The sequence below is a fragment of the Triticum urartu genome, chromosome 4A (genome assembly GCF_056163025.1).
Source record: "Triticum urartu cultivar PI428250 chromosome 4A, HENAU_Tu73, whole genome shotgun sequence".
Taxonomy (NCBI): Eukaryota; Viridiplantae; Streptophyta; class Magnoliopsida; order Poales; family Poaceae; genus Triticum; species Triticum urartu.
Window position 1 is genome coordinate 268,497,325 of NC_141876.1, and position 11,985 is coordinate 268,509,309.

At 45.1% G+C, this 11,985-nt stretch overlaps 1 pseudogene; it reads right to left on the reverse strand.

The window, feature by feature from the left end:
* Window positions 1-7,589: 7,589 nt before the first annotated feature.
* On the reverse strand, window positions 7,590-11,463 carry LOC147975560 (uncharacterized; annotated as a pseudogene).
* Between the last annotated feature and the right edge of the window lie 522 nt (window positions 11,464-11,985).

Consider the following 11,985-nt stretch of genomic DNA (forward strand, 5'->3'; position numbering starts at 1 on the left):
GTTAGATCTCTTGTTTGAGTTTTTCCTGTGCATTAGATGAGTACTTATTGTATGCTCATTTGTTTGTTTGCGATAGAGTATCTGGAGTGCGCCGCCTGTTACTTCGAATCGCTAGGTTTCCCGGATCATCAGCAAGGCAAGTAACACTTTGATCATACTTTTCTACTACCCAATTTTATTCCATTAGATCAATCCTCACACATTGCATGATTAGGATCTAATTAAATTGTGGGATGGGAAGTAGATGAGGTAGTACCTATTACCTGTTTATTTTCAAACATTTGGGAGTTACTTCTACGTTTGCTTATTATGCCATGCTATGCTAGTAGACGTGGATTGGGTGAGTGAAATTCATGACAGATGATATTGTTAATTAATTGTTTATCTAAGGTGGCAACTTAAACACACATCTGGGTGGATTGAGGCACCTGGGTATTCCAGGACTTGCCTGTTTTCTTTTGGACCGCCACCCAGGCTCAAAGGGATCATAAGACTATTCATACTAGAAACTTCCGTGTGCAGCCACAAGCTATTATGGGCTCTAGCCTAGTTGACTAAGCTGTGCGAACTCTTACAGTGGTAGACTAGTAGATGTAGGGGATGTAGGTGGTACGGTCTACCCGATCGTAAGGTGCTAGCGCTTCTGAAAGACTATGTCTTGGTCATCCGTCTTCTCAAACACCCTGTAGTGCGAGAAACCAAACGGAGGCGATCGAGTCTTGTGGGGAAAAGTGCGCAAACCTCTGCAGAGTGTAACAAACTAATCATGATTAGCCGTGTCCCCGGTTATGGACATCTTGAGTATCTAGTACCTGGATTTTCATGTGAATCTCAACATGTTACTCTAAATTAATTTTGTTGGGTTATTTTAATGATGATGCTTAAGTGGGATTGAGAATGTTGTCAACCATTCTCAATGTTTAACAACTACCATGATAGTTAAATAAATTTTATTCCTTTGAAGTAGGGAAAAATTGGCTTTGCGCAAAAACTGTAACCATAGAGCTTTCCACCAGCCAAATATGCATACAGTATAGTTGTTTCATTCCATTACCCTCTATGTGTTACCTTGCCAGCATATTCCATGTGCTGACCCGTTTTCGGGCTGCAACGTTAATGTTGCAGATTTTTCAGACGATGATTAAGGAGTTTTTAGGTCGTGGTTCTATACTCAGTGATGCCGTTGGAGTTGATGGACTCAGTTATCTTCCAAGCCTTCCGCTGTTATCGTTATTAGATGGCCTTAAGCCATATTTATTGTACTAAGTTCTCTTATGAGACACTCGATGTAATAAGTGTGTGATTGCTACTCTACTATAAATCCTCCGAGTACTATGTGGTGTCAGCATTACTGATCCAGGGATGACACCGGAGCACAGAGATCAGACTGTTTGAGGTCTGGTCGCTACATCTCATATGTTTGGCTCCAACAATGTCATCACTTCACATATGCCATGTCCCATCGATTGCTACATGCTTGCCTTGATTGCCTCACACATGATGAACGCTTGCTCTTTCTATTGTGTTGAGTGCCACACTATATTCACTACACCCCATGCACATTATGCTTGGATTGTCTTGCACTTCACCCATGTGTTTAGACACTTCATTTTATTTGGTGTTGTGAATGCTTCCTATGCCTACCATAGACCTTTCATTGAGAGCTTTATGCATGCTTGCTATGACCATGAGTTAGATGCTTCTTCTCTTGTCACACACATTTGCATCACTACCTCACACTTGCATACTTGTTTCCATGACATCCTTGCTTGTGCTCAATTTATGTGCTTATATGCCATGTCACAATCCTTTGTCAAACCATATGCTTTGCATGATGACGACACTTGTTTGGTGAATCACCTCTTGAATGCTTGGTTTTGCACTAACACTAACCACATTTGTTTTTCCAAGTGTTTGTTGGCTTTGCTCCTTTTGAAGGAATCCCAAGATGGTGGGACATTGGAGAGTGCCCATTTCGAGCTTCAAGATGACGAGAACTTGGTGATCGACCACTCCTACACGGTGACCCCATCTCTTTCCCATGGTGATTTGGATTTCGATCCGAGGTCAGATCTTTGCCAAGGGAGGGGAGATGATGCGGAGCATCCTACAAACATCACCATGTCAAGCGTCCATTCGACAAGTGACATGTGCAACATCTACTTCACATACACAAAGGTGAATCATCTCCTTTACACATGCTCACTTGACCCCTTCATGGATGGTATACTACGTGACACTCCACTCGTGTGCATGCATATGTATTGTCGGAATGCACGGATGATGAGGAGGAGTGCAAGCGCAAGTGTACAACTACACCATCCGTGAGGGAAGCCTGGAAGAGAAGATGGAAGAAGGAGCCGCAAAGTCTATAGCGACCGGACGACCGGAAGCAGCCGGACATCCGACCCTCTACAGCTGCCGGACGATCGACGAACACCGGACATCCGACAAGTCCCAGGCACCGGATGTCTGACACTCACCGAAAATCCGGTGCCACCCATCCCGAAGCAAAACGACGGACGTCCGACGCCCTCCGAACGACCGGACCCCCGCGAGCGACCGGACTTCCGACGCCAACTGGACGTCCGACCCTGCCTGTGCATAGCCGGGCCTTTGGCCTTGTATCTCTCTCTCTCTCTCCGCTTACCCCTTCGTGGCTTAGACTTTAAATAGACCTTCCCCTCATCCTTTCTAGGGTTAGCAAAGTTATAGCTCATTTGATAGAGAGCTTTGCTCCTTATACCACTCTACTCTTGAGAGAGAGAGACTACTACTCCATTGGAGGCCAAGACCTCCATCTAGGAGAAGATCCTGCGGCATATATCGTCAAGACCCCTTCATGGGAAGATCCATCTAGGATATCATCAAGACCTCCTTTTGGAGATGAACCTTACCTTGTATCTTTCCCTTTGTTGTTCATGTACCTTGTGGATCCTGTGTGTTTGATTATCTAGTGGATGTGTGATTGGACTTGTTCTTGAGTGTTTTGCCTTGTAATTTCTCTCCGTTATTCCCCGTGTTCTTCATGTTCTTAGTTGGGATCCGCTCCTTTCGTGAAAGATCGGCCGTATAGGGTTCCACCCTACATCAAGGAATCATGGCAATCATGTCGTGTGTGCAAATTGTGGGCACGAATAATGAACAAGACATATCACAAGCATGAAAGGAGGATATGAGAAAAATAGGATCAATAGCATGAGGCACATGATAAACATGGCAAGAACAACAAGGATCTCCACCAAGAATGCAAATACACATAGGAGTAGCATAATGGTGAATCATGGGTAGATGCAAGCAAGGGTCACAATTGCATGGCAAAGGCATAAAAGCAAGCATAGCATGCAAAGTGAACACAATAAAATGAGCATGATGCGACAAGCAGTATATAGCCCATAGCCGTGTGAGAGCCAAGTGAGAGAGATGCGCGTAGTCGTTGCGCGAAGAGAATGGTGGTAAGGATAGTCCACATGATCCCAAGTCATCTTTGCTCTCAAGAGCTCATTTCGTCAACTCTTGGGATTGAGAGGTTGATGAGTAAACGTGAGTACCTACACAAAACAAAGACAAAAGGAAAATTGTGTGTGCATGGTATATGTACACATCATCCATCATGGTGTGCACGTGCAGGTGTTGGTTAGCAGAAAATAGACAATGCTCAAATAAATGAGATGCGTGATATAGAAACATGTCATCCGTCATGATAGGTTTGTTGTTATGTATAGCATAATGGAGACTCAAATTGTGTAATGCATCACAAGAAATATGTAGAGCATTGTTATTCATGGAATGCAAACGGTGCAAGCAATTATGAGAGTCCTGCAAAGTATGGAATGCATCAAAATCTCCTAATATGTATGAGGAAACTATGGGGGTCTCCTCATGAGAATTAATGGAAACATCACATGGAGAATATTGACAACATCCAAAACAAAGCATATTTGGTTCTATGTGATCATGTCATGGCATAGTAGATGAATTGCGCAAATCATGTAAAGGAAGCATGACAATATCATCACATGAAAAACAAAAGCCAATGATCATCATCTCGTCATCTATGCCATAAGTGCAACTGGGATTTATGTTAATGGGGCATGCATAGCTACTATGTTGAGATTGAAATGATGCAATATGGGAGATCTCACTCATAGCATATGACAAGTTCAATGGATTGTCAAACATGATGTGACCAATAGAATTTTCACATGATATCCTATGGAGCATAGCATCACAACTAGGCAACTTGACATGCTTGTCATCATATTCATCATAAATAGGTAAGTCATGATATGAGGAAGTCGCACTAGCATGCAAGCGATCAGTCGTAAAATAGTCCACTAGTGGGATAAGAGAAGCATCATCACCTATGTTACCTTTGGAGCATCGCTCGTGTGTTGTAGGTGAGGTGTCGAAGACCAAGTTGTTGTCATCTTCTTCTTAATGGAACCATGTGGGGGGGGGTGCATCATCGTCCATCATGGCCATGGTCGTCTCCATTGGAGGTATGGACTTGTCGAGGATAGGTGTGTCGTCATGTGGGAGACCTAGCACCAAAGAAGAAAACACACTAGGAGTAGAGGTTAAGTCATTAGAAATCAAAGTGGCCTCACGTGCCGTGTCAACTACCTCACTCACTAAGTGGTGTGGCTCACTCACTCCCTCTCGGATGCTCTCACTCATATGGTTGGTGGAGTCACTCAAATGGCTCTCAACCTCACATGGGATGTGTGGCATGCTCTCAAGTGTGGGGCTAGTGGTGGTCACACTCATCCTCTCATAGTAAATGCATTCAATGTCATATATGGTGGAGTCACTCATCTCACTCATGGGTTGGTGGAGAGATGTAGGTGCAAATGTTTCCATGCTCAATCATGTCGTAGTCGTAGCCGTGGATGAAGGCCGAAGATGGCACATCATCACTCTCCTCTAAGACCGAAGATAAGGTCTCACGTGCGGTCTCGTAGCTTGACTCGGAGAATGACTCCTTTTGGGGCACCGTCTTCATGTAGTTGAAGAGGTTCATGCTCGTCGCCGTGGTCGAAGGGGATGGCCCTAGCTCGACCGTCTTGTCGCCGTCTTGTTATAGGAGGCCCATATGATGTGGCACCTCTTAGCTCGTCTCCATGACCGAAGGGAATGTCCCATGCTCGGCCATCTTCCTTGAGGGGCTTCCGAAGATGGAAGTGTCGCCCTCGCTCATAGGTGGTCGCCTTGTAGTTGAAGATGTCGATGTAGGCGAACTCATGGCAAGTAGGCGAAGATGCCGTACGTCCAAAGGCGAAGATGCCTTGATAGCACTTGGCAAAGATGCCGAAGTGGTTGGTGTAGCCGTAGCTCCGTCTTGGTGGTGCTTGTATCGCGGTCTTCTCTTTTTCTCATGACGTTTGGACTTGGCATGAAGTAGGGCTTGTTGGGACTTGTGCATTTGCGCTTGGTGAGCATCGTCATGATGATGTTGGTGTTGTCGCACTTGAGCTCGTAGTAGATGTCGTTCGTCGTCGTCATGTACATGTTGCTTGGAGGTGACTTGCCCTTCATGACGAGGTGGATCACGAACGTGATGGCGGTCACCATGGAGATGTGGATGTGGATTACTTGAGCTTGCATCATTTTTGTGCTCCGAAGACTTGTGACTTGAATGTTGCCGCCTTGAGGATGATGAAGGGGAAGAACGGTTGATCAACAAGGTCCGAATATCCTCCATCCTTGCATCTTGCTCCTCCTTTTGTGCGGAAAGCTTGTTGTCGATGTAGTCCCTTTCCCTTGCTTTGGAGTGACGAATGTCGATGGAGAGGTTCTCGATGCGCTCTCGCAATCTTGATTGTGTGCCTTGCATTTGTCATTGTAGATCGAAGATTGACACTTTGGTGATGTAGTTGTTCACGCAGTCATTGTTGTGGAAGACCAGAGATGAAATGCCTTGCCTATCCATCACAATACTCGAGCAAATATGAGTGGAGAAAGGAGAAGAACTTATACCAAATGTACCTTGACCGATGTTGAAGATGGATCAATGAACACTTGATGATGTAACAAGGAAATAGCACAATTGGTACCAATTCTTGTCGGTTTCTCACACTTACACAAATAAGGCTTATGGTGGAGCTCGGTGAGTATAGTGGCACAAAAAATTTAATGTAAAATGTTAGCAAGAGTCAATAATGTTGAAAGATATTCAAAAATTTGCAAGTGAAACAAGTAGACCAATAGCAATATGTGGCACACGAAAACACACACACAGATAGATAAATGGGGTCGTGCAACCAAGGAATGAGCACAAAATGTGGAATCCACGGAAAACGCTCATGTTGCACAACTCAAGAAAGACGCTAGCACGATTTCTCTATAGGCGGATATGACAGTTGTGCACAACCTATACGATGCAAAATGTATGAACTTCTATCCCAAGTATGCTATGTGTATGATGTTCCGGTGGTATGATCTAAGATAATCGGATATGACAATCTTATGTGCAATGTGGTATGATGCTATGGCACTTGCTTACAAGCTCTTTGTTCACTCTTTTTCTTTTCTTAAAAGTTTATTCTCTTTTTTTGTATATGTCCACAATGCGGAATGCACAAACCAAGATAGCGATTGGGTATATGTGGGAACAAACTTGAGGCACAAGAGATGATATGATACCAAGACGATACCAATATGGTATGGTATGTATGCAATGTATGGGCGGATCACTAATGTGCACAAGTAACGTTGCCGGCAATACTCAAAGGCTAGTCTTGATAGGCAAGTGACGCAAAATGGCTAGGGGTTATGTTATAGGGTGGAACCCAAAGTGGAGATGTTTCACGAATTGGAGGGGGAATCCCCAAGAACAATATGAACACAAGAGGGAAACCAAGAGGAACACTCAAGAACAAGTCCAATCACACATCCACTAGACGAACAAACACACAAGATCCACAAGGTACATGAACAATCAAAGGGAAACAAGATACATGGTAGAGTTCATCCCAAATCCTATGAAGGAGATGAGGGCTTGATGATCTAGATAGATCCTTCCCTAGATGGGGCCTTTATCCACTAGGGATCTTCTCCAATGGAGGCCTTGTACTCCAATGGAGTCTTCTCTCTCAAGAGGAATCCCACAAGGGGAGGTACATGAGCTAAGCTCTAATATCTAGATCTATTCTTAGCTAAGTCTAAATGGAGGAGGAAGGGGAGTATATATAGGTCCAAGGGATGAAGGGGTAAGTAGGGACGAGATGGGAATACAAGGGCCAAGCCCAACAGCCATGCACAGGGGGTCCTGTGTGCACGGGGTAAGTGGAGCCCGTGCGCACGGGGTATCCAGAGACCTGACGCATGAGCCCATGCGCACGGGGTCCATGGGGCCCGTGGACACGGGGGTACCGTGGGCACGGTACACGCCCGTGCGCACGGGGTCTTCAGGACCGCCAGCCTGGGAGGCCCGTGGGCACGGGGTCGGAGGGGGCCGTGTGCACGGGGTCGCCTGGGAGCTGTTGCCTTCTTCTTGGCGCTTCCTTCTCGGCTTCGAGGCTTCCCTCTTGGATGGTGTAGATGTTCTCTTCTTCTTCGACTCCTCCTCGATGAATGTGTAGCTCCGCTCACACCTATGTATGCACACGAGAGAGGGGTCAAGTAGTATACCATCCTCGGAAGGTACGAGTGGACACGTGTAAAGGAGATGATTCACCTTTGTATGTATGAAGTAGATGTGGCACGTGTCACTTAGCAAATGGACTCTTGACATGGTGATGTCCATAGGATGCTCCACATCATCCCCTCCCCCTTGGGAAAGATCTAACCTCGGATCGAAATCCAAATCACCATGGGAGAGAGATGATGTTGCCGTGTAGAAGTTGACGATTACCAAGCATTCATCATCTTGTAGTTTCAAATGGGCACTCTCCAATGTCGCACCATCTTGTAATTCCTTCAAAAGGAGCAAAGATAACAAGCACTTGGAAAAACAAATGTGGTTGGCATAAGAGCAAAACCAAGCATTCAAGAGGTGAGTCACCAAACAAGTGTCGTCATCATGCAAAGCATATGGTGTGACAAAGAATTGTGACATGGCATGTAAGCATATCAATCGAGCACAAGCAAAGATATCATGGGGACAAGCATGCAATTGTGAGGAAGTGATGCAAATATGTGTGTCAAGAGAATAAGCATCTACCTCATGGTCATAGCAAGAGTGCACAAAGTGCTCAACAAAAGGGCGATGGTAGGCATAGGAATCATTCACAACCCCAAAGGAAATGAAGTGTCTAAACACATGGGGCAACTGCAGGACAATCCAAGCATAATGTGCATGGGGTGTAGTGAAAATCGTGTGGCACTCAACACAATGGAAAGAGCAATTGTTCATCATGTGTGAGGCAATCAAGTCAATCTTGTGACAAGCAATGGGACATAGCGTATGTGAAGAAGTGACATTTTTGCAACCAAACATATGATAGGAGCAAGTAATCCAAGAATTGGATGCAACATGGAAAGCAATCATAGTAATCAAGTTGTGCAAGCTAGTAGTGCGAAGATGCAACATACTAGAGGAAATCATGGCAATCATGTCATGTGAGGAAATCATAGGCATAGGCAATGCACATGACATATCGCAAGCACGAACACCAAGCAAGATCATAGTAACATCATAGGCATGGGGCACAAATGGAACATGGCAACAACAAGCAATATCTCCACCAAGCTTGCAAATACTCATACAAGTATGTGAATTAAGAAACATGTGCAATGCAAAGCATGGGTCACAAATGCATGGCAAAGGTATAGGAATGGCAATATCATGCAAAGTGAACATGGCAATATGGGCATAAAGTGAGAAGTGTTAAATAACCCATAACCATGTGAGGGTCGTGTAGAAGTGATGCGCGAAGTCTTTACGCGAAGGGAGTGGTGGTAAGGACAATCCACGGGATCCCAAGTCATCATTGCTCTCTAGAGCTCGTTTCGTTAACTCATGGGATTGTGAGGTTGACGAGTGTTCATGGGTACCTACACAAAAGAGACACAAACGAAAGAACGTGTATGCGTGGTAAATGTACACATCACCCATCATGATGTGTATGTGCATGTGTGAGTTAGCACAAGATAAAGAATGCTCAAAGAAATTTGAGGCACGGTAGAGAAACATGTCATCCATCATGCAATGATAGTTATTGTGTTCAACATGATTGGGACGGAATTTATAGCAAGTGTGTGGCACAACAATAGCATTTTTATTCATAGGGAGCATATGGTGCACACAAGTATGAGGAACATGCAATGGATGGGATGGATCAAAATCTCCTAAAATGTATGAGGAAACTATGGGGGTCTCCTCATGAGCAATATCGGGAACATCATATGGAGAAAATGGACAACATCCGAAACAATGCATATCCGAAGCTAGGTGGTCATGGCATGGCATATGAGATAAATGATGTAAAGGAAGCATATCAATATCATCACAAGGAAAAGAAATGCCAATAACCATGGGCTTGTCATCTATGCTATATGTGCAAATTCGGTTCATTTTAATGGCATATGCATAGTCACTACGATGAGATTGCAAATATGACATATGATGGATCTCATGCATAGCATATGACAAATCAAGCAGATTGTCAAACATGATGTGACCAAGAGAATTATCACAAGAAATCCTATGTAACATGGCATCAGAACTACTAGACTCCTCATGGAAATCATCAAACTCATCATAAATGGGTAAATCATCGCATGGGGAAGTCGAACTAGCATGAAGCATGGTAATAGGTTGGTCAACATCATGCAAGCAATCAATGTCAAGAATGTCCACTAGTGGGACAAGAGCACCACCTTCACCTATATTACCTTTCTCATTCCACTCATGTGGTGTAGGTGAGGTGGCAAAGACCAAATGGTGGTCATCATCTTCATCTTGATGGAACCATGTGGGGGTGCATCATATTCCACCATGGCCATCGTCTTGTCCAAAGGAAGGACGAAGTCATCATGTATCGGCTCGTCATCATATATGGGACCTAGCACCAAATGAGAAGACACAATAGAGGTAGAGGTCAAGTCGTTAGAGTTGAAAGTGGCCTCACATGACCTATCAACTATCTCACTCTCTCTATGTGGTGGTTCACTCACTCCCTCAAGGTAGGTGCACTCAAACTCACATATGGTGGAGTCACTCATCTCACTCAAGTGCCGGGGGTTGTGGCTCTCCTCACATGGGAGTTGCGGCAACTCGTCCTATGTGGGGCTCGTGGTGAAGTCACTCTCACTCTCAATATGGTGGCACAAGTCACTCAAGTCATTATATGTCGTCGTGGTCGAAGGGAAAATCCCATGCTCAACCGTCTCGTAGTCGTCCCCGTGGATGAAGGTCGAAGATGGCACATCATCACTCTCATCGCGGATGAAGGCCGAAGATGGCACATCATCTCTCTCACCGTCTTGTAGCGTGGTCGATGCGAAGTGAGCTTGGGGTCGAGTAGAGTTGGCCTTCACTCGTTCTTGCTCTGCCTTGAGAGCACCAATGTAGTTGTCGTCGAGGGACTTGTAGTTCTCAAGGAAGATAGTCTCGGAGATGTCGTTGTTCAATCCCATCATGAAGTAGAACTTCATCCAAATGGGGTCGTCCATGCCGGCACGTCGCAAGGCTTCCTTGATGTTCTTGAACTACTCATCGAGGGACTTGGATCCTTGTATAGTGTTCTCCAATTAGCGTTGAAGATGTTCCGTGTATGTGGAAGGCACAAATTCTCGCCGCATCGTTTTCTTCATCGTGGGCCACGTCATGGTGAAGCTTGTTGAAGGTTTATGAATCCACCATGTCGATGCATAGTCATGGAAGGTACTTGTGGCACACTTCACTTGATCGTCGAAGGGTACTTGATGTAGCTTGAGGTAGTCGTCCATCTTGCACTCCCACTTGAGGTATTCATGGGGGTCAATAGACCCAAAGAATGGAATCTCCTCGGTGATGTCGATGTCGTAGTAGCTCGAGGGAGTAGTGGACTTGAGCTCGTGGAGTAGTGGAAGATGTCGTACATCCGAAGGTGAAGATGCCTTGAAGTCACTTGGCGAAGATGCCAAAGGTGTTGAAGAAGCCGTAGTCTTGAGGTCGAAGTCGTGGCTCTGTGTAGCCCGTGTGCACGGGGGTATAAGAGGCCGTGTGCACAGGGTCCCGTGTGCACGGGGGTCTAGGGCCCGTGTGCACGGGGTTGGCAGAGCAGCCAGCGCCTGTCCTGAAGCTCGCTCTTCATGGTCATGTCGATGTCGATGCTTCTGTGTACTTGCCGAAGATGGTAGCTCGGGAGTCTTTGCACTTGAGCGTCTTCTCGAAGATGAGGAAGATCTCTTGCGGTTCTTGATGAGGGCCTTGAGCTCCTCCATTTTCTTGTCCATCTTGGCGTCGATGAAGTTCTTCACAACATTGAACTCGTCGTCGTGGTTGTAGACCGGAGATGATGTGCTTTGCCTATCCATCACAAGACTAGACAAAGGTGAGTAGGAAATGAGATAAACAATACCAAGCTACCTTTTCCCAACCTTGTGGATGTATCTCGTATCACTCAATGTGAAATGAAAGAATAGTGGAATTGGTACCGGACTTATTCACTCACACCTACAAAGTAAAGCTTGTCGAGGGGCTTGGTTAGGACAAGTGGCACATATTTCATGCAAATTGAAGTCCAAGATATTGTAAATGTTGAAATAAATCCAAAGGACTCAAAATGCAAAGCAAGTGATCACAAATATAGAGGAGGGAAATAAAGAAACACACACGATGGGATAATGGGGCTTGTGCAACTATAGGGATGAGCAATACAAGATTGCCTAACAAAGACTAAGCTCATGTTGCACAAACACTAGGAGAGCACTAGCTTGATTGCACACTTGGGCACGATTCACCACTTGGCACCAACCTATATGTATGCAAGCTAAATGTTTCCTATTCCATGTATCCTCATGCACAAGTATCTCTTTTCATGCTCAACACTCTTTGCT